The sequence below is a fragment of the Chenopodium album genome, chromosome 8, assembly GCF_948465745.1.
Source record: "Chenopodium album chromosome 8, dcCheAlbu1.1, whole genome shotgun sequence".
NCBI lineage: Eukaryota > Viridiplantae > Streptophyta > Magnoliopsida > Caryophyllales > Amaranthaceae > Chenopodium > Chenopodium album.
Genome location: NC_137841.1, coordinates 53,929,856 through 53,952,252, shown reverse-complemented (window position 1 = coordinate 53,952,252; position 22,397 = coordinate 53,929,856). Strand labels below are relative to the sequence as shown.

The following is a 22,397-nucleotide window of genomic DNA, read 5'->3' as shown; positions in this document are numbered from 1 at the left end:
CAGCGGGGTCCTCCCCCAGACTCTCTTCCGGAGCCTGTCCAGAAGGCACGGGTTGATATTGTTCATCCGCCTCCTCCAGGATTCCATCACTGGGAGTTCCACTAGATGTGGGCGAATGGTAATAGGTGGGGGTTGGAGGAAGATAAGAAGGGCTGTCAGGATGCTCCGACACCTCACTTCGAGGCACCCTTATTGAGCCGTCTGAATAAACAGTTGACCCATCCGAATGGTAGAAAATTCCATCGGAGCTACATTGTCTTGCTGTTCTTTTGGTTCTGGCCATAGTGTCCTGCACATACACGGAAACGGTCGGATTCGGAGAAGTTCGCAAAGCAGGGTCTTTGGCCAAGCATTCGGCACTGCTAGTTCTAGATTCAGCCGTCCCCGATGACCGGCTGATCACTATCCTATGCCGTGCCGCATGCGATTGGGGAACCATTTTTTCGAAAACAAAGAAAAAACGAAGAGTAAAAGAAAAAACAGGCGTTACCTTTAGAAGAAGGGTGAAAGACGCTTGGTTGACTGAAGAACGGTCGGACAGTTGGCCGAGTGTCGGATGCTTGAAAAGTTAAAACGCTTAGGAAATTTTGAGATTCTTTAAGTCAAAAAGTCCAAGATTCTCCAAAGATTCGCAAAGGTGTGAAACCAAGGGGGGGGGGTCAAACCTCACTATTTATAGGGGGGTAAAACCCTAAAAATTTTCCCTCCAACAGTAACTTTTTGAATCCGACCACTCGGATACTGACACCTGTCACAGGTGTCACGTGCAATGCACGTGACCCCTGTGAGGGGCAAATGATTTGGGTATTTTATACCCGGCCAGGTGGCCCAATCAGAAAGCGCCACGTGTCCTCCAAAGAGGTGCCATTTGGACCTATGGAATGATGACACGTGGAAGGCGGACACTCTTCTGTCCTACGCAGACTGATGATCCAGCATGGACTATTCAGTTGGCGACACGTGTCACCCAAAAGATGCCCAAAGGCCTTTTGGGCTCAGTGACACGTGTCACTCAGGCATTACCCCTGGGATGGCGGCCTTCAAAGGCCCAAATCCCGAGGCGCCGCAAAACGGCGTGACCTAATTCCTAGGTCACCAGATCCTAGGAGGGGCACACTTTCCAAAAGGACCCTATAAATAGGGACATTCTTACATTTATGACAAGACAGAGAATATACACGCAATACGAGACAACACGTCACTTACCACAGAGCTGTCGTTTTCAAAGAACACACAACACTTTACCTGAGCTTGGAATCCGAGCAGATAAACTTTACTTCCGCACGTTTTATTACCGAACGCTTATTAACTTAATCTTCGGAGGCGGATCACCGACCATCCGGCGGTCCGTTTGCTTTGCAGGTACAGGCGTCCTTTGCTGAATCCAATCTCAGTGTTGTAACTGTCCCAAGGGACAAAAACCCCCGAAACAATTATGTACATAAAAAAAATGATATTAAAAATCAAATTCATATACATGAAATATAACACATGAAAACTATAATCATCAATAACAATATATTAAAAGACACACCAGCAATGACACGTAATGACACGTGTCATCTTGTGGTGTGTCCTTAGTATATTTTTTTAAAAAAATAAAGTTTTTAAAAATTGATAAAAAAAAATATACGAAAAATATTAATTCCAAAATTTGGGAAAAAAAAATCATATAATAATATATTTACTAACTTAAAAATCTAACAATATCTTTGTATAAATAAATTCTTATATTAGTGATAATTTTTATTTTTATTTTTATTTATTTTTATTTTTTTATAAGAATTAGTGGTTACTTTTTAATGTATAATGATTATTTATATATAGGTAAAAAAAATCATGAATATATATTTTTCAACTTAACACAGTTGGTGAATGAAAAATTATATTTGGAAGAAAAAAAAAATGATATCAAGGTTCAAAATAGAAGAAAGCAATATAATACGTATTAAAAAAAGATATTAAAAAAATATGTCCTTGTATATTTTAAGTAGCTTGATTTGAGATAAAATAAAATAAAAAAATTAAATTGATACTCTGTGACAAAGGTTGAAAAATCGTGCATAGCACATGATCTAATCTAGTACAATAATATTTAAGGTACCGATTAGGAGCATCACCCAGCTAAACACTAGTTACTATTTAAACTTAGCTGTAACATTGTTTTATATCAAGGGTCTAGATTGCTACTTATTCTTCCTATTTTAAGGGACCTTCTCATATTATGCCTTGTAACTTATTCAACCGTTTATTATATTCAAACACTCAACTAACCTCTTATAAGAAAGATGGTTTTTTAACAATCTAAATTAATCATCAATCTATAACTTAATACTAAAAGCGAAATCAGTGATGGCACATGTTACTCACTAGTTAACAATTTTCCCTCCATTTTTTTTTTGTCTTTTTTTTGTTTTGTCAAAAAATTATTTATAGCCTATAATATTCAACTAATGAAATATTCTTATATGCATACATTTTATATTAAGCAATTTTGTAATATTCTCCCAGATTTCTACAATATTCTCATTAACAATTTTCCCTCCATTTTTTTTTTTGTCTTTTTTTTGTTTTGTCAAAAAATTATTTATAGCCTATAATATTCAACTAATGAAATATTCTTATATGCATACATTTTATATTAAGCAATTTTGTAATATTCTCCAAGATTTCTACAATATTCTCATGCTAATATTTCTATGATGCTAATATTACTCCGTATAATTTGGGAAAGCCTTACTTCTATATTAATCTCATGCTAATTATTATTTTATTTATTTATAATAGTATTTGATGTTTCATTATTTTCCTCACCTTACTTATAAATTATAATAAGACTCACTCAATAAAAATTTGATTTTTACATATAGAAAACTAAAGTTAAAGTTAACTAAACTTGAATAAACCAATTTGTATGTCAAATTATGTAAACAAAATAAGGACAAGATAAGGAGTATTGCACAAGTTTTAAATAATCAATAGACCTTAATTTTTTTTCTTCATATTTATAAAGTCTAACATCAATAGCCTTAAAAATTTACATGCATCATTGTAAATAAAAAAAATAAAAAAAAAAGTTTGCATGCATCATTGTCAATATAGCTATTGTTTTTTAAGTTTATAAATATAAATCTTTGTTTATATATAATTGTTAATTTAATGTATAGTTTATTAAATAATTTTATAAAATCCGTGCATTGCACGGGACTTTAACTAGTCATGTTATAAACATGAAAATCAATGAATATAATTGTAAATCACAAGATTTATTTAATCACAAAATGTTTTAATAATTGGTTTTACGGCTATTTCACCAAATGCCACTGAGTACTTTAAAAATTCACCAAATTAAATGCCATCGGGTTTAAAAAAATTCACCAAATGCCACTGACAAACATTATATTGACATGGCGTGCCATTAATCAGGTAGACCGTTAACTATTTGTTACTATAATTCTTAATTCACCAAATGCCACTGACTACTATTGATTTTTCATGAAATGTCATTATTGATATAAATTATTACACAATATACCTATGCCCTAATGAGTTATAACGCCTAGTTAGTTTCACCATTTTTGAATTTTTTTTGGGGTAAAATAGCCATTACACCCAATTTGTTGTATAAATTTAAATGCACAGCTAAATTGTTATGCCATTTTAGTTTTATAATATTAGAAGTCAACAGTGTTGAATAATTTAGAGTATTTGAGACAAATTGCATGGTGTTTAATTATTTGCTTAGAAAATGGTGCTGCAATTAATTAAAATTGTATTAAGAGCAAATCAAGGAGTAGTAAACTCCATTAACGCAACCCGATCGACGCGAGAGTGAGGGTAAAACTCACTGAATTGCAGCCCGATCAGGTCATCACCACTTGATCTGATTGGGCGCGTATGCGAGGTTGAGAAAATCTGCTCCGTCGCTCGATCGCTCTAAATTATTCAACACTGTTGACTTTTAATGTTCAAAAACTAGAATGGCATAACAATTTAGCTATACAACAAATTGGGTGTAATGGCTATTTTATCCCAAAAAGAAATTCAAAAAAGGTGAAACTAACTAGCTGTTATAACTCATTAGGTCATAGTTATATTGTGTAATAATTTATATAAATAATGGCATTTCATGAAAAATCAAAAATAGTCAGTGGCATTTGGTGAATTAAGAATTATAGTAATGGATAGTTAACGGTCCTACCTTATTAATGGCACGCAATGACAATATAATGTTTGTCAGTGGCATTTGGTGAATTGTGAAAAACCCGAGGACATTTGGTGAATTTTTAAAGTACTCAGTGGCATTTGTTGAAATAGCCGTTGGTTTTAATACCTCCTCCAGCAATGGATTTTGATCTCCCAGGCGTTGATTTCTTGCACCGATTAAGTTTCCCTCCTTCATCGACGAGGTTAAATTTTTAGAAGGAATTGGTTTTTCCTGAAACATAAATTCCAAATTCTTATATGCTAAGATAAATGCTTGAACAAAATACCTCATTACCTCATAAAAATAAATACACGATTGGAATTACTCTATATATTACATGTGTCTAAGATCATAAGGATTCTATCTACATCCTAAACTTTGAAGTAATTATAAACTCAACAACTAACAAAAACTTATAATGATGGTCAGAACCCCAACGTCAAATCTATACTTTTATAAAAACAAACCACAAATCTATACTAAGTCACATGTCACCATAATCACTCATGTCACATGTTACCAAAATCACTCATATGCCACATGTCACTTACCTTAATCTTTCTTTTTATATTTCCTTTTAAAGTCTTTATGCATTTCAAAACTTGCAATAATAAGTAAGAAAATGAAGGGTTTCATTTACAATATAATAAATCAAAGTTAAACTAATTAGTATACATTACATAAACAATAAATTAGTCTTTTCATCTCCTAAACTTAAAATACTCCGTATAACCTAAACCTACATGTCATTTCATACCCATATATATATATATATATATATATATATATATATATATATATATATATATATATATATATCTACCAACACATATAACATAAATATGCAACATATTTCAAGAAAAATAACCTAAGTAACGACCTGTGCATCAAACGAGTCAAAGGCTGGTTTTATTTTATATTCTATACATGAGAATCCCCACACAACATAATAAAAAGTAATTAATGTTTGTAAAAAATAAAAGACGATTGATCCTTACCTTTTCAAGGCCCTTGTCTAAGTTTTTATTTGCTGGAGGGAGTAGCTTCACTAGTATGTAATGCAAAATGGTCCTATTTGCCAAAATAACAATGAAAGAGCACATGACGATGATAATAATGATTGCCCATAAGGAGTCATGCGCTATCATAGTGTAGAATTGTAGATACCGGTCATAAATGCTACCATCGTGCCATATAGGCCTTGCATAAGTATCAATACACTTCGATCTACCAATATAAAAGGAGTGTTGTTATTTGTCGCTCCCATTTTACCGGGTAACGCTCCCTTTTTGTCTTGAAATTCCAATTTTACCCCTAATATATAAATACGGTTTTTTCCTTCCCGACCAACATTTCTTACTTTCTTACTTCTCTCTCTAACTCTCTTACTCTCCAACTCTCTTACTCTCTAACTCTCTAAAACACTCTATTTAAAAAAAAAAATTCAAAAATTTTTCTTAATTTTTTAAAAAAACAAAAATCATCATAAACACAAAAAAAATGGGTGATTCGAGGCAGATTAGGCTGAGATTCGGAGGGAGGAGCTTCGGCGGCGCTGGTGGCAGCGGCGGAGGCGGCGATGGTGGCGAAGAGGTAAATTTTTGTTTTTTAATTTCGGATCCCAGGAACTTCCGCCCAGAAATTCCGGATGTTCCATGGAGGATCCGCTTTTTTTTTTTTTTTTTTTTTTTTTTTTGCCCGTTAATAAAATTGTTAATTTAATTTTTTTTTTCGGATTTTGTTTTTTTTTTTTTTTTGGATTTTGTAGTTTTAGGGTGATTATTGTTATTATTATTGTTGATATTATTATTATTGTTGTTGTTATTATTATGGTTAGTATATTCTGTAATGTAATTATTTTTAAAAATATGATAATTTTTATTATTTTGTTGAAATTAGGTTTTTATTATTAATGTTAAGGTTATTGTTGTTGTTGTTAATTTGTTTTTTTTTTTGGATTTTGTTATTTTTGTTGTTATTTTGAAGTGTTATGGTTAGTATTATTATTATTATTGTTGTTATTATTGTTGATATTATTATTATTATTATTGTTATTATTATTATTATTATTATTATTATTATTATTATTATTATTATTATTATTATTATTATTATTATTATTATTATTATTATTAGTGTTGTTATTTTTAAAAATATGATTAGTATTATTATTAAACTAATTTGATATTAGGGTTTTTATGGTTATTGTTGTTGTTTAATTTTTGTTGTTGTTGTTGTTGTTGTTGTTGTTGTTGTTGTTGTTGTTGTTGTTGTTGTTGTTGTTGTTGTTGTTATAATAATATTATTATTATTGTTATTAGTAGTACTATTATTAATATTTTTAATTATGATTAGTATTATAGTTATTGATATTAGTGTTATTATTATTGTTATTATGGTTATTGTTGTTGTTGTTAATTTGTATTTGTTGTTGTTGTTGTTGTTAGTTAGTTATTGTTGTTGTTAAGTTTATTTGTTGTTGTTAATTTGTATTTGTTGTTGTTGTTGTTGTTATTATTGTTATTATGGTTATTGTTGTTGTTGTTATAATAGTATTATTATTATTATTATTGTTATTATTATTATTATTACTAAAATCGGATTATTTTTTTATTTTATGTAGATCGAGGGTTCTGGTGCTCGACATGCAATATCACGACATCTGAATGCGTCTGTTAGGAGACAGACATCTCGATCTTCACCGCTTCAGCCCGAGCAGCAGCAATACGGGTCTACTAGTGGTTGGTCGAGAGACCAACAGTCTGGTAGTAGTCGGCCCTTGTACTCTACAAGTGGAGCACCCATATCTGACGAGGAAGAAGAATGTTCGACTAGTCATGCTGGTGACCGGGATGAAGAACAGGACCCTCAGGATTTCCATATGGTATATAGGGGTCAGTCTGGGAGATCTGTTGGTAGTGGATCGAGTCAGCCTACTTCCAGCTCTGCAGAGGCATGGTTAGTGCAGGAACCGATGCCGGGTGGGCCTGAGGATGGGTTAGTTATCCCTAGTTTTGGCGGTCACGTGGCACGGTATATCTGGATGGAGCAGGAGCGTAGTGTTTTGCACTGTTTGAGTAGGACAAAGTTATGTTCTGACTTGTTCACTTGGCGAGGTCGTCAATCTGTGGAGGACCTTGCGGCGATTGATGCTAGTTGGTTGTCTCACTTGCCCGGCCTGATGTTTAAGAGACTTGATTGGCCGTTGATTTCTGCTTTTGTTGAGAGGTGGCAGCCAGATACGAACACCTTTCACATGCCATTTGGGGAGATTACGATCTTGCTGCACGACGTGTACAACATACTTGGGTTACGGGTTGCAGGCAATATGGTGACCACTACTCCTAGCACGGACGTGTTACGGGACGCGTGCTCGGTCACCATGGATATGACTCCAGATGATCTGTCTGAGGTTTGTGGCACAAAGACCATTTGGCAGGGTAGTGGGGTGTTGACTGATAAGATTTTTGAGTCGACATTGGCGGTCGACCGGGATTTTAGTGAGCAACTTGATGCATACTTGTGGTTAGTGCTTGGAGGTACACTGTTTGTAGACAAGAGTGGTAACCGTACGCATCCTTCCTTCCTCCACGAGCTATGTCACACGGATGTCCCTATTAACAAGTATGCTTGGGGAACAGCTGCACTGGCCTACTTGTATCGGCAACTGGGCACAACATCGCAGAAAGGTGCTGATTCGATTGCTGGTTGTCTCACGCTTCTGCAAGCGTGGATTTACGAGTACTTTCCGTGCTTTCGGCCACAGCAGGGCCTCGTGCGTCTGCTTGGGATGTTGGAGCAGGATGTCCTAGCAAGAACCTGGAGCGCCTGTTAGCTTTTCGTACTAGGATTGATGCGCTTACTGACCGTGAGGTGAACTGGCTACCGTACGGAGCTGATCCTGCATTACGAGTGCCCCCCACTTTATTCATTGGCTGCATCCAGTACCGTAACATCATTGAGCCGTACATGCCTGATAGAGTGGTGCGCCAGCTTGGTTTCGTGCAAGGCATTCCCCGCCAGATCATCAGGCCAGAGAAGGCCAAGAGGCCGACTAACTTGAAGATGTATCGGGTAGACTTCCCGACTGAGATGACAGCTGTGATGTGGAACAGGTTTGTCCCTGGGGTATCTCAGAGTGTTGTTTTAGGTGCCCTACCCAGGCTTAGTGCTGCAGCTCCTTCGGTTGCGCCTGGTTACATGCAGTGGATGTACAGGTTTTCTCACCCGCGGGTATCTCCAGGTGCAGGAGTTACAAGCAACCTGCCTGAGCGGACTAACACTGATTACGTAAGTATTTATGCTTATTATTATATTAACAATGACTTCTATGAATTTTTGTGTTTATAATATGTTATTGTTTGATTTGCAGTGGATGGGTCGGTCCATGGAGATTCACCAAAGAGCACTAGATGAGTATCCTGAAATGTCGAGTGAGACTCGAACAATGATTGAGCAGCTTGTATTTGATTGGAGGTCAAAAATGGGACTTTAGATTATGTTGATTAGATGTTATGTTAGTGGTTTTAATTATGTTATGAACTGATTTTTAATTTTTTTTTAAATGTAATGTATAAACTGGACACTTATTTTATTTTATATTTGATGTTTTGTTGCATATCATGTTAGATTAAAAGCAAATACATTTAAAATTAATTTCATAATTCTAATTTTCTTACAAATGTTCAAAGTTAGTGAATGTACATTACAAACTACCTAACTAATGCATCCCACATGTCCCTTCTCTCAAAGCCGCACAAAGCCCAAGATCACGGTCTGAAATAAATACAGATGGCTCTATATCAAACCCAATCAACTCCCTTAATCTCTGCAACACCCACCGATAGCTAGCCGTGCACTCGTCGCGCATGAAAACATATCCAACTAGAAAATTCTGGTTTGTCGGTGTCACGCCTACAACCTCAAAGAAAGGCATGTTATATCGATTGGTCTTGTAAGTAGAATCCATACCTATGACATGTGGGTATGTGCAGAGTATGTTGACCATGATCGGGTGCACCATAAATGCATGTTGCAAAACGTTGTGATCATCGTTCGTGACCCAGTAAATGTATTTACTCTCTCTCGCCAGATGAAGAAATTGCTGAACAACTCCTCTTCCTTCGGACATCTCCATCCTGAAGTCATTTCGGCAATTGTAAATGTGTCGGATGTTTGGATGATCATTAGGAAATTGCTCGGCAATAGTGGACATGATGTTACGGGGAGCAACCTTGGACTTTGTCATGTCCCGCACAACCTGTTTTGCACCCGGACTCAATCCGCTCACTTTACGGTGACCCTCTGGGTACACAATCATTGGGTGGTTATGTGTCCCGGTGTGATCATTTTTCGTAATGATCTTCCAACTTTCGGTGCTCACATCATAATATATCTTGATGTAGAATGGACAACCATTAGCTTTGGTTTTGGCGTCCTTCCGTATCGTGTTCTCCAAATCTCTTGGCTTGCTCCTTCGTGACCGATCACATCGCAAATACCGATACGGCCGACCATCTCTGGTTTTGTTATAAGACGATTTCACCAATATAAATCCCAATTTTATGGAAACACCATCAGCCCATGTAACTGCATCGTCAAATGTAGGAAAAAACGTATCGGTGACAAAATTCCCACTATAATTCACACCGTCACCGCCTTCCTCAGATTCCATATCCTATACAAATTAAACAAAACATGCTTTATGTCAAAATAATAATAATAATAATAATTATTATTATAATTATAATAATAATAATAATAAAAACAATACTAATAATAATAATAATAATAATAATAATAATAATAATAATAATAATAATAATAATAATAATAATAATAATAATAATAATAACAATACTAATAACAATAACAAAAAATACAAAACAATAACAATATTAATGATAATAAAAAATTATAATAACAACTACAAAACAATTTATAAGACCATAACATTAATTAATTAATTAATAAATAATAATAATAATAATAATAATAATAATAATAATAATAATAATAATAATAATAATAATAATAATAATATTAATAATAATAATATTAAAATTATATTTCTACTAATTAATAATAACAATATCAACAACAACAACAATAAAAATAACAGCAACAACAACAATAATAATATCAACTACAACAACAACAACAATAATATCAACAACAACAACAACATCAACAACAACTACGATAATAATAATAATAATAATAATAATAATAATAATAATAATAATAATAATAATAATAATAATAATAATAATAATAATAATAATAATAATAATAATAATAATATTTTCAATAATAATAATAATAATATAAATAATAATAATAATAATGAAACAAAAAATAAACATATTACTAATAATCATATTAATACAACAAAATTACATTAATTATCAAATACTAAATCACAACAATAATCACAAGACCACGAAAAAAAATACATCAAAAAAAAAAACTTAATAAACATAACAAAAATTAAATAAACGTACTTAACATTTAAAAAAAAAAATATGAATAGGGACATCCGCCTAAAATTTTCGGATGTACCATGGAACATCCGGATTTTTTAGGCGGATCCCATCTTCCGCTTGAAATTTCCGGATGTTCCATGGTACATCCGGAAATTTTAGGCGGATGTACCTAGGACATCCGGAAATTTTAGGCGGATGTCCTAATTATCGAAAAAAAAAAACTTACAGAATGATCCGACGCATTCTCCGGCGTACGTATGTTCCACTCGCCGTCCATGACCCAAGACCCGTCGGAAAATTTCACGATTTTTAAAAATAGAACATTTAGGTGGTCGTGGGGACCGATTTGGTTGCAAGGCCGTGGGGACCGATTTTGGGAGGCTCGAGACAGCAATGTCGTGAAGTGAGGGGACCGTTTCATGTATGGTGTCCAAATGGGGAACAAGGTCCTTTTTATAACACAAATTGCATAAAGGGCATAGTGGTCCATTCAAGTCAAAAAGGGAGCGTTACCTGGTAAATTGGGAGCGACAAATAGCAGTTGAGATATAAAAGACAATTTTATTTCGGAAACCATAGACCATATCAAGCAAAATAGGACCATGTTAGAGATAATATCGGAAAATATATGTGTGATATATTTTCCGATATTATCTCTAACATAAGATATCCTAAGGAAACAATATTCCTAAAAGATATACTACCATAATCATAAACCATAAGGATATATTCTTTAAATAATATCTTAACATAAATATCCTAAATATATTATTCTCCTAATAAGATCAATACGGAAAATATATCACACATATATTTTCCGATATTATCTCTAACAGACCAACATGGACATGCGCGTCTGCTAGTATAAACACTAGAAATGCTGCTTTCTTTGCCAAAATGGCATTCCCAGATTTATCATCAAGGCCACCAGGAAGTGTAAATCCAGCCGCAAATGTGATTGTTGCTAAAAGAGCTGCTACAACAGATAGCGTGGTTCGCATTTGATCCAAATTTGTCTTTGGGTTAACGTATGTGGTATTCAAGTGTGGAATTATATTCATCTCATTGCACATCACATTCTGCACGCCATTAGATATGTTAATTCATCATCTCCATACTATTGATTTTGCACGTGAGTCAAATAGATTAGAAAAATGGTCATTGAAATTAAATTCAAATAAAAAAGAAGGAAACATTGTCAAAAACTACCCAAAGAATAGACCATTTAAGCAAGTACATGTTGACAAAATGAGTAATGTTACCCAAAGTTTTTAAATCTAAGGATAGTTTTTTATTTTTTTATTTTTTATTTATTTATTTATTTTTTTTTTATATGAATTTAAGCAAGTACATGTTGACAAAATGATATATTGAGTGGGTAGTTTTTGACAATATTTCATAAAAAAACATAGATAAGTAATCCTAATCCTTAAGATGACTACAAATATACTTAATTTTCATTGACCAATTTTTTTATCTTTTTATTTGTTGGTCAAACATATTAAAAATTTGGTCCTTTTTCGGGTGGCCGGAGTTACTTATTTTGGGGTACTCTGTTAGTTAACGCGTTTTGTTGGGATTACTTATTCAAAAATTACTTATTTAGGGTTTACTCAGTCGATCAAGGGGTACTTATTATGGGGTTACTTAGATGGAACGCACTAACCGACTGAGTAACACTTGACCGATCGAGTAACTCCTGAATAAGTAACCCTTAATAAAATTTAACCCCAGCCACATATGAAAATTTGTGCTATTCTAAAAATCAAATTTTTTATATAATTTTTTTATTTTAATTATCAATAAATTAAAAATAAATAAGTAAATAAATAATTTTTTTAGGAAAGAGTTTTAATTAAATTTTTAATTATAATATAGATTATTATCCGTAAACACTATTAAAAAAATAAATCTACTAACTATTATTAAAACAAAACATTGCTGACATAATCAACTCTCAAACTATCATATATGTCATTCTCATATTAAAAATTTTCCCTCCAATTCTATGTGTATGATGTCATCAATTATTCATGTTTTTTTTAATATTCACTTTTGACTTCAATGCATAAGTTTCTATATAAAATTTAATTAACCAAGTTCTTCTCCTAAATTATATTTTCACATACCTAATTTGTTTGATATTTTATCGCGATTAAAATTTTTATGTACTTTTCTTATATGTAAATTATTTTGTATCTATTTTTAATCTTCATATGTAATTACAAGAAAGATTAATTTCTAACTAACCTAGAAAGTAAATAAATAAAAAGAATCATCCATAGACTCTGAGGCTTGAGTATACAATTAGAGCAAGATTAGCCCTAGGTCTTAAGACGATACATGACATTAGCAAATCACTTTTAAATTGTCTTAATACAAGACTTCACAAAATTTCTGCATTTATAAAGCAAAGTCTTAATGAAGTCTTAAATCGAGTCTTGAAAATTCAAGACCCAACCCTTAAAACTCATTTTAATACTTTATACACTGTATTTTGCCTATGTATGTATATGAAAGCACAGTTTTATATATATATATATATATATATATATATATATATATATATATATAATAGTATGTAAATTTAAGAAATCTTAAATGAGTATGAGGAATAAAGATCTAAATTTAGTTGAATCTCTAAGAGTGTTAACATAATTATAAAATATAAAAAATTATTAAAATATACTGTGGCATGTGAAAAAAATCTTAAAACGAGATAGTGTTAATCTTGCTCTTACAAAGAAAAATAAAAATAAAAAAAGGTTATGGAAAAGCATACTGTAGACACCCATTTGTGTCTCCCCAAAACCAAACCCGGTGATGAGTACCTTTCACGTCGAATCATAATCGAATGAAGCGAAAGTGTGGAAAGTCTAGTGTTGCGGAAAGTTTTATTTTCTTTTCTCTTCTCTCTGTTTTTGAAAAATTATTTTTAAGAAAACAGCCAATCCAGTTTGGTTGGTCCATGATATGGGTCCAATAGTAATATAGTTGGATGGGGCTTACAAAGACCTTTCCAACGATATATTATAAGCCCAATTCCGATGAATATTGAGGAAGTTATGACCAATTTACTAAACTTGGCCCGGTTTGAGCTTTATATACGGCCCAATGATCTAGGGGAGGGCCTAATATGATTTATCATTCCTAATGCAATTAGGAATGGTTTTGGTCTTCTAGAATCTTCTAGAAGGTTCTTTTCATTCCTAATTCAATTAGCATTGATAAATTGACTTTTGACTTTTCAGAGTTTTAATTAAAATCAAATAGCATTTTCGAGGAAATTATATGATTTTATCCTCCAGTACGGCAAACTTATCTGATTTTCGAAAACGCGTTAAATTTAAGCTTGGCGTCTGACCCCAGGCCTTGGCGCCTGGAACCAGGCCTAGCGCCTGGCGCTAGTGTTGGTGCCTGGCGCCAGCTAGCCAGGGTTGGCGCCAGCTCTGTTTTTTATGCGTCAGACTCTGTTTTGTTTAATTTATCTTTTTTGGCTGATTTTCTCTACAAATATCGTATTAAAAACTCCGTTTTCATTCACCTACGAATCAGTTTTCATTCGCAATCGTTAATTCTCTAATTCTCTCTTAATCATTCACCAATTCTCATGATCTACAATCAGTTTTAATTGGCATTCATTCATCGTTCTTCTCTAAACTTTGTTTTTATATACAAAATTCCGCATTCACAAGATCTAGAAACACCTAGCCATATTCGAAGTTGCCTTCGCCCTAGACGTGAAAGGTTTAATTTCTGAGGGTTTGGTCCCAAATCTCTCTTTCAATTATTTAATTTAATTGTTTGATTATTATTTTCCTTGAAGTTACTAACGTGTGTATTTTGTTATTAGAAAGAGATACGAGGTATCAAAGTAAGTGCTTTAATGGTTTTAATCGATGTTATGATGTAGAAATCATGTTTATATTGTTATTATGATGTTCCTAGTATCATGTCTAGGGTAATTTTAATATTAAATATGATTCATGCGATGCTTCCTATATTCTTCCTAATATTTATGATTGTTAGTATCATGTTAGGGTTAAAGATTTGATTTTTATTGCTTAGTGACATGCTAGGGTTTGTTAATAATCTTGTTAGTATCATGCCTAGGATCTTGCTATTATTATTATGCTTTAATATTAACATGAACATGAATATGATTATAATTGTTATAATTGATGATTATATTATTATTATTATTATTTCGATGATGATTATTTTATTTATGATTATTATTGTTATTATTATTATTATTCATTATTTATTTTTATCATGTTGCTTGATATTTTATATTTATTGCTTGATCACTCCTTTTATGCATGTTTAAAGGGAATATGTACTTATAATCACGTTGAATAAGATAATTAATAATCTTGTTTAGGGTTAATGTGATTATATTTCAAGTGATCGCCAATAATAGATTTGTTTGTGCATTAATATTCAACCAACATAGATAAACAGGTTTAGGGTTAATCCTATTGATTGCATGTTAGTCAGAAAGCGCACATGAATGCGATCAGAATAAAGTAGAGGCCTATTATTAGGGCAGGTTCAATCTCTTTTAGGTTGGATTTGTACCTTCATCCCCGAACCCTTATTTGGTTCATGACCTTATGGAGTTGACGATCTCTTGGATCGTTAAGGGGTGTAACCTTCACCTCGTGAATGGTTTACAAGTTCCTAAAAAAACTTGTAGGCGACTCTTTTGCTCTATCTTCTTCCCTTTTGGACGCCACCGTACTTTAGTGTATGATCACAGTGGGGTTCAAGCTAGAGGGGTTAAAGCTTGAAATTTATTCCCTACACATACCCAATCGTTGTTCTCCTCGCAAAGCTCAGCAAGCAAATCCATGGCAGTTTTACCACGACGATCCTTTATGTGACGTTTAACACCGGCGCCGAGTAGGGCCTTAACAAAATGCATGTCTTTCCTCTCCAGGGCACGATGCAAAGGTGTTGCAGCCTCATAATCAGTTGTATTTGTTGGAAATAGTAATGCAAACGGATGACTCGCGCCCGATTGGGCGGCTCTCGCCCGATCGGGCGAAGGTGGTCAAGGAAAAGTAGGAACTCTCGCGCCCGATCGGGCGGGCTTCGCCCGACCGGGCGACAGACACGAGTTTTTCTACGAGATCTCTCGCGCTCGATCGGGCGGGCTTCGCCCGACTGGGCGGCGGACTTAAGTTTTTGACGAGCCCGATCGGGCGGCTTTGCCCGATGGCTCGCCCGAAATGGGGATTTCAGATCGCCCGACCGGGCGGTGTCCACCCGACCGGGCGCGACACTACGCCTGGAAAAACTTGATCTTGCGCCCGATTGGGCGGCAGCTCGCCCGATTGGGCCCGCCTTTTTCCTAGGTCGGTTTGCTTACGTGTTTCTTTTTCCAGGACTCATATAAATACGAGTCTTACCTTTTCATGAGATTCATTCACTTTTCTAGCCGAAAACACAAACCTACCTTTTGAGGTCTGAACAGTTCTTGAGCAATTCCACTCTTCGAGTTCGGGTGCACGGATTACGGAGAGAGTTGCGTTAAACTTGGGGGGCGTGCGTCACTAGGAAACTTGTACCGGTGGTGGCGTATTTCGCTTCTAAGGCAGTGGATTTTGTTCCACGGCGCGACTGTGAGTTTGGGATCTTCAATCCAGGAAAGTTCTAATCTTTTATTGTTTGTTATTGATTTCAACAGTTATTTTAACAACAATTTAGAAGCGAAATAGAATTTGATTTATTCTGTTGATATCATGACTAGTAATTCTCAAACTCGTCTATACCTAGATTTGTCTAAGGTTTAGTCTCTTGATGGAATTAATTATAAGAGATGGTCACAAAGGATGTTGATTGCTTTTGAACAAGTAGAGATTGATTATGTCTTGTTTAGGGATGCTCCAAAACCCATTGAGCAAACCAATACCATGATTGAAATTCCTAGTACTCCTGCTCCTGGGAATAAAGAATCTAGTTCTAGTCAAAGGATCACTACTATTATTGCTAATGAATCTGAAATCAAGAAAGTTGATCGTGATAATAAATTCATTAGAGGTCATCTTTTGAACATTATGAAAAACAACATATTTGATTTGTATGTCAATATGAAATCTGCTAAGGAGATGTGGGAGTCTTTAGAGAAGAAATATGGTGCTGATGATGCTGGGAAAAAGAAGTATGTGACTGGAAATTGGTTGAATTTCAAATTGGTTGATACAAAGCCTATTATGGACCAAGTCCATGTGTATGAAAATTATGTTGCTGAAATTCTTGCTCAGGGTATGAAGATGTGTGAAATCCTTCAGGCTAATGTCTTGATTGAAAAATTGCATGATTCCTGGTCTGATTATAGAAATCACCTCAAGTATAAAAGAGGGATATAACCCTAGAAGAACTTGTGAGCCACATGAAGATTGAGGAAGCCAATAGGCTTAAGGATGTTTCCTCTAAGCCTAAGAATGTGTTAGCAATCAAGGCTAACCTTGTTGAATTTGGTGCTGACTCTGACAAGAAAACAAGTGATAATCGTGCCAAGAAGGGGAGCTCTGAGAAGAAGGGAAATCTCCAAGCTAAGGGCAAGATTGGGAAGAAAGTCACTGTCAAGTGTTGGTCATGTGGTGAAGTGGGGCACTTTGCTTCACAATGAAAAAACAAGAAGAAGAAAAATCTGAAATCGAGTGGAGGAATCAAGGGTCATGCTCATCTGGTTGAGAATGAGGATGAAGATGTCATTGCTGCAGTTGTTTCTGAAGTCAACCTGGTTGAGAACAACAGTGAATGGATCGTGGACACTGGTGCATCTAAACACTTCTGTGCTAACAAGGACCTGTTTGTCAGTATGGAAGATGCAAAGGAAGGTGAACAAGTCTACATGGGAAATTCAAGCAGCTCTGAGGTACTTGGAAAGGGCAAAGTGGTTCTGAAGCTGACTTTAGGGAAGACCTTGGCTCTTCACAATGTGCTGTATGTTCCTTCTCTTCGTAGAAATTTAATTTCTGGTGCTTTGTTGAACAAAGTAGGAGTTAAGTTAGTTTTTGATGCTAATAAACTTGTGTTAACCCGTAATGGGGAGTATGTTGGAAAGGGTTACCTTAGTGGGGGCCTATTTGTTCTTGAGATTGTAACTGTTCCTTCAATGAATAAGATTTCTACTTCTGCTTATATTGTTGAGTCCTTTGAATTATGGCATATTAGATTGGGTCATGTTGGTGCAACAAAAATTGAAACAAATGAAAAGTTTAAATTTGCTCCCAAATATGTCATTAGATGGATTTGAAAAATGTGAAGTGTGTGCGGAGTCTAATTTCGTGAAGAAACCCTACAAATCTGTCACGAAGAGAGAGACCACACCACTTGAGCTAATTCATTCAGATTTAGCAGACTTTAAGAACTTGGAAAGTAGAGGCGGGAAACGCTACTATATCACCTTCGTTGATGATTGTTCTAGATATAGCAAGGTGTATCTTTTAAGGACGAAGGATGAAGCTGAGTCCAAGTTTCTTGTTTATAAGGCAGAGGTAGAAAATCAGTTGGAGCGGAAAATAAAGAGAGTTCGCTCAGATAGGGGTGGAGAGTATGGCTCCGATTTCCTCAAGGACTTATGTGAAAGTGAGGGAATCATTCACGAAGTTTCGGCCCCGTATACTCCGCAGAAAAATGGTGTGGAAGAGAGGAAAAATAGGACCTTGAAGGAAATGATGAATGCAATGCTCCTAAGTTCCGGGTTGCCAGACAATTTGTGGGGTGAAGCGGTACTATCAGCTAATTATGTACAGAACAGAGTAACTCACAAGAAGTTAGACAAGACTCCATATGAAATATGGAAGGGTTATGCTCCAAACTTGAGTCACATGAAAGTGTGGGGGTGTCTAGCTAAGGTGGGCTATCCATCGTTCAAGCGCTCAACTATAGGTTCTAGGACCTATGATACAGTATTCATTGGCTACGATGAGAATAGTGCCGCATACAGGTTTATGAGTCTGGAAGATCGCTCTATATCTGAATCTCGTGATGCAGAGTTCTTCGAACAGGTATTTCCTTTGAAGAAAAATTTAGTTACTAACGATGTTTCTTTAGTTCCTTCATCTGCAGAGCCAGAAGATGCTTTCCCTAGGATTGAAAGTGAGATTCAACCTAGGAGAAGTAAAAGGCAAAGAGTGGAGACAACCTTTGGACCTGATTTCCTAACAGCCTTATAGCAGAGTGCAGAAATCTAGGTGAGTTCGAAGATGATCTAGATGAGATCATGTTGTGTCTACAGGTTGTGGATGAAGATCCGAAATCGTTTGAAGAAGCTATGATTTCAGTAGATGCAACCTTCTGGAAGGAAGCTGTAAATAGTGAGCTCGACTTAATCATGTCAAATGGAACCTGGGAGCTTGTGGACCTGCCAAAAGGGAGCAGAGCTATTGGGTGCAAGTAGATTTTCAAGAGAAAAATGAGAACCGACGGCACCGTGGAAAGGTTCAAAGCTAGATTGGTGATAAGAGGGTTCACTCAAAAATTTGGCCTTGATTATTTTTATACTTATTCTCCGGTGACTAAAATTGCCACTATTCGTGTTTTGTTTGCCTTAGCTTCATCTTACAACTTGATTGTGCATTAGATGGATGTTAAGACAGCTTTTCTGAATGGCGATTTGGAGGAGGAGATCTACATGGAGCAACCTCCGGGTTTTGTAGTTCCTGGGATGGAGAATAAGGTGTGCAGACTAAAGAAATCCTTATATGGCTTGAAACAAGCTCCGAAGCAATGGTATGAAAAATTTCATAAAACTATTCTTAGTTTTGGTTTTGTTGTCAATGGTAGTGATGCATGTGTGTACTCTAAGATGTTTGGTGCGCAATGTGTGATATTATGCCTGTATGTTGACGACATGCTCCTGTTTGGCACAAACATGTATGTCATAAATGAAACTAAGAAATATTTAAATTCAAAGTTCGAGATGAAAGATTTGGGAGAGGTAGATGTGATCCTTGGTGTTAAAGTTACTAAAACCAAGAAAGGGTATTTTCTGTCTCAGTCTCATTATGTGGAGAAAATTCTGAAGAACTTTAATTGTTTTGATTTGCCTCCATTGAGAACTCCTTTTGATCCTTCTGGAACTTTGGTGAAAAATGTGGGGGACGGTGTGTCTCAAACTGAATATGCTAAGGTGCTTGGTAGTCTGATGTTTTTGATGAATTGCACTTGCCCTGATATTGCTTTTGCTGTTAGTAGACTTAGTCGCTATACTCATTGTCCTAGTGAGCAACATTGGGTTGCTTTAAGGCGTGTGCTCAGATATCTATGTGGAACCATGTCTTGGGGATTGAATTTTGTTGGTTATCCTTTGGTTCTTGAAGGGTATTGTGATGCAAATTGGGTAACGGATAGTGATGAAACAAGCTCTACAAGTGGCTATGTGTTTACCCTTAGTGGGGGTGCGATTTCATGGAAGTCTGGTAAGCAAACGTGTATAGCTAGATCAACTATGGAAGCTGAGTTCATCGCATTGGATCTAGCTACACAAGAGGCAGATTGGTTGAGAAATTTGCTTGTTGATATTCCTTTGTGGGGGAAGCCGTCACCACCTGTCTCTATGCATTATGATTCACAAGCCGCTATATGTGTTGCTAAAAATAGCGTTTACAACGGTAAGAAAAGGCACATAAGAGTCAGACACGAGTCTGTGAGGCAGTTTATTGTGAATGGGGTTATTTCGTTGGACTATGTTCGAACAGAGAAAAACCTGGCAGACCCTTTTACTAAGGGTTTGAGTCGTAAACTAGTGGTGGAGTCATCAATTGGTATGGGTTTAGGACCTTTGTTGTAATGACTTGAAATGGTAGCTATTCTAGCTATGTGACATGATACATTGGTTTTTAATAAATCAGGAACCTGTTTTGGTTATTTTGTTTCATTGGAATGAATCATGTGGATTTGTTATATGTGTATCATGTGTTTGAATCTATTACTCTATAAGAGTGGTAAGTTTTACCAGTTAGATTCTGCTAGGGTGAGTTTATCTCTTAATGTCATTAGTCCAGTTTTTTTTCTGAGCAGGGATACATGGAGGTTCTTAAGAGAGTTAAGACCTTTGTCCCAGTAGCTCTTAAAACAGGATAGATAATGACACCGAAAGTTGAAGGGTTGAACTTATGTTCTTAATGTTCTAGTTCCATTGCATGTAATTCTTTGGTTTGCAAGGTGCTTAAACATGTTTAAGCCTGCAGGGAAAGACCTTTGAATTTGTTGGGAACGTGTGTGAGTAACACATAGGATGAACACCTACGTGAGTACGAGAGGTGGCCTCTCTCAAGGGAAGACTGAAGTATTGTTTTCCTGAATTACTCATGAGAGCCCAAGTGTTGGCCAAGATTGTCGGAGTTGCTTAAGCTCTAAAGTCAAGGTATGTGCATTCAAGGTCCCTTCCTCGCTCCTAGGAGTTCAAATCTTAGGATACTCACTAGGGAAGTGTTGAAAACCTTGTGTACTAATGTGTTAGTTCAAACCTTTGGATACTAGCATTTAAGTACTAAGACTTTCATTTACTGTTCAGATTTCATGTTGAAGATCCGCTCGCATTAGTGGGGGATTGTTGGAAATAGTAATGCAAACGGATGACTCATGCCCGATCGGGCGGCTCTCGCCCGATCGGGCGAAGGTGGTCAAGGAAAAATAGGAACTCTTGCGCTCGATCGGGCGGGCTTTGCCCGACCGGGCGACGGACAAGAGTTTTTCTACGAAATCTCTCGCGCCCGATCGGGCGGGCTTTGCCCGACCGGGCGGCGGACTCAAGTTTTTGACGAGCCCGATCGGGCGGCTTTGCCCGATGGCTCGCCCGGAATGGGGATTTCAGATCGCCCAACCGGGCGGTGTCCGCCCTACCGGGCGCGACACTACGTCTGGAAAAACTTGACCTCGCGCCCGATCGGGCGGCAACTCGCCCGATCGGGCCCGCCTTTTTCCTAGGTCGGTTTGCTTACGTGTTTCTTTTTCCAGGACTCATATAAATACGAGTCTTACCTTTTCATGAGATTCATTCACTTTTCTAGCCGAAAACACAAACCTACCTTTTGAGATCTGAACAGTTCTTGAGCAATTCCACTATTCGAGTTCGGATGCACGGATTATGGAGAGAGTTGCGTTAAACTTGGGGGGCGTGCGTCACTAGGAAACTTGTACCGGTGGTGGCGTATTTCGCTTCTAAGGCAGTGGATTTTGTTCCACGGCGCGACTGTGAGTTTGGGATCTTCAATCCAGGAAAGTTCTAATCTTTTATTGTTTGTTATTGATTTTAACAGCTATTTTACCAACAGTATTATTAAGTTCCGCAATTGATGGCCTCTTTAACAAATTCAAGTACTCTTCATAAGAATGCAATTTGATGTGGTGCAAAGGAGTATCATTCAGTTCAAGACAAACCTCACGAAGATGTTTGAAAGTATCAATGAACTTAAGTACAAGGTGTGCCTCATATTTCTGACATTTGGTAATCCAATCGAAGGATTTTCTTTGTATTAAAGGTCTCTCTAGTAAATTTATAAGCCATGATATTGATGATGTATATGGATTATGTGCTAATCTCCTAGCGATATCAAGGGCGGTTATTCCATCATTGTTGGTGAAGTCGATCATCCACCAATGTTTCTCAAGCAATTGTTTGCATACATCCTCTTTATTCACAAATTAACATAATAGCATAAGTACATAACGTCAGTATCCAATACAGA

General features: G+C 35.8%; 1 pseudogene; it reads right to left on the bottom strand.

The window, feature by feature from the left end:
* LOC145643050 (uncharacterized) overlaps positions 1 to 22,397 on the bottom strand; it is a 47,400-nt pseudogene that overhangs the window by 1,187 nt on the left and 23,816 nt on the right.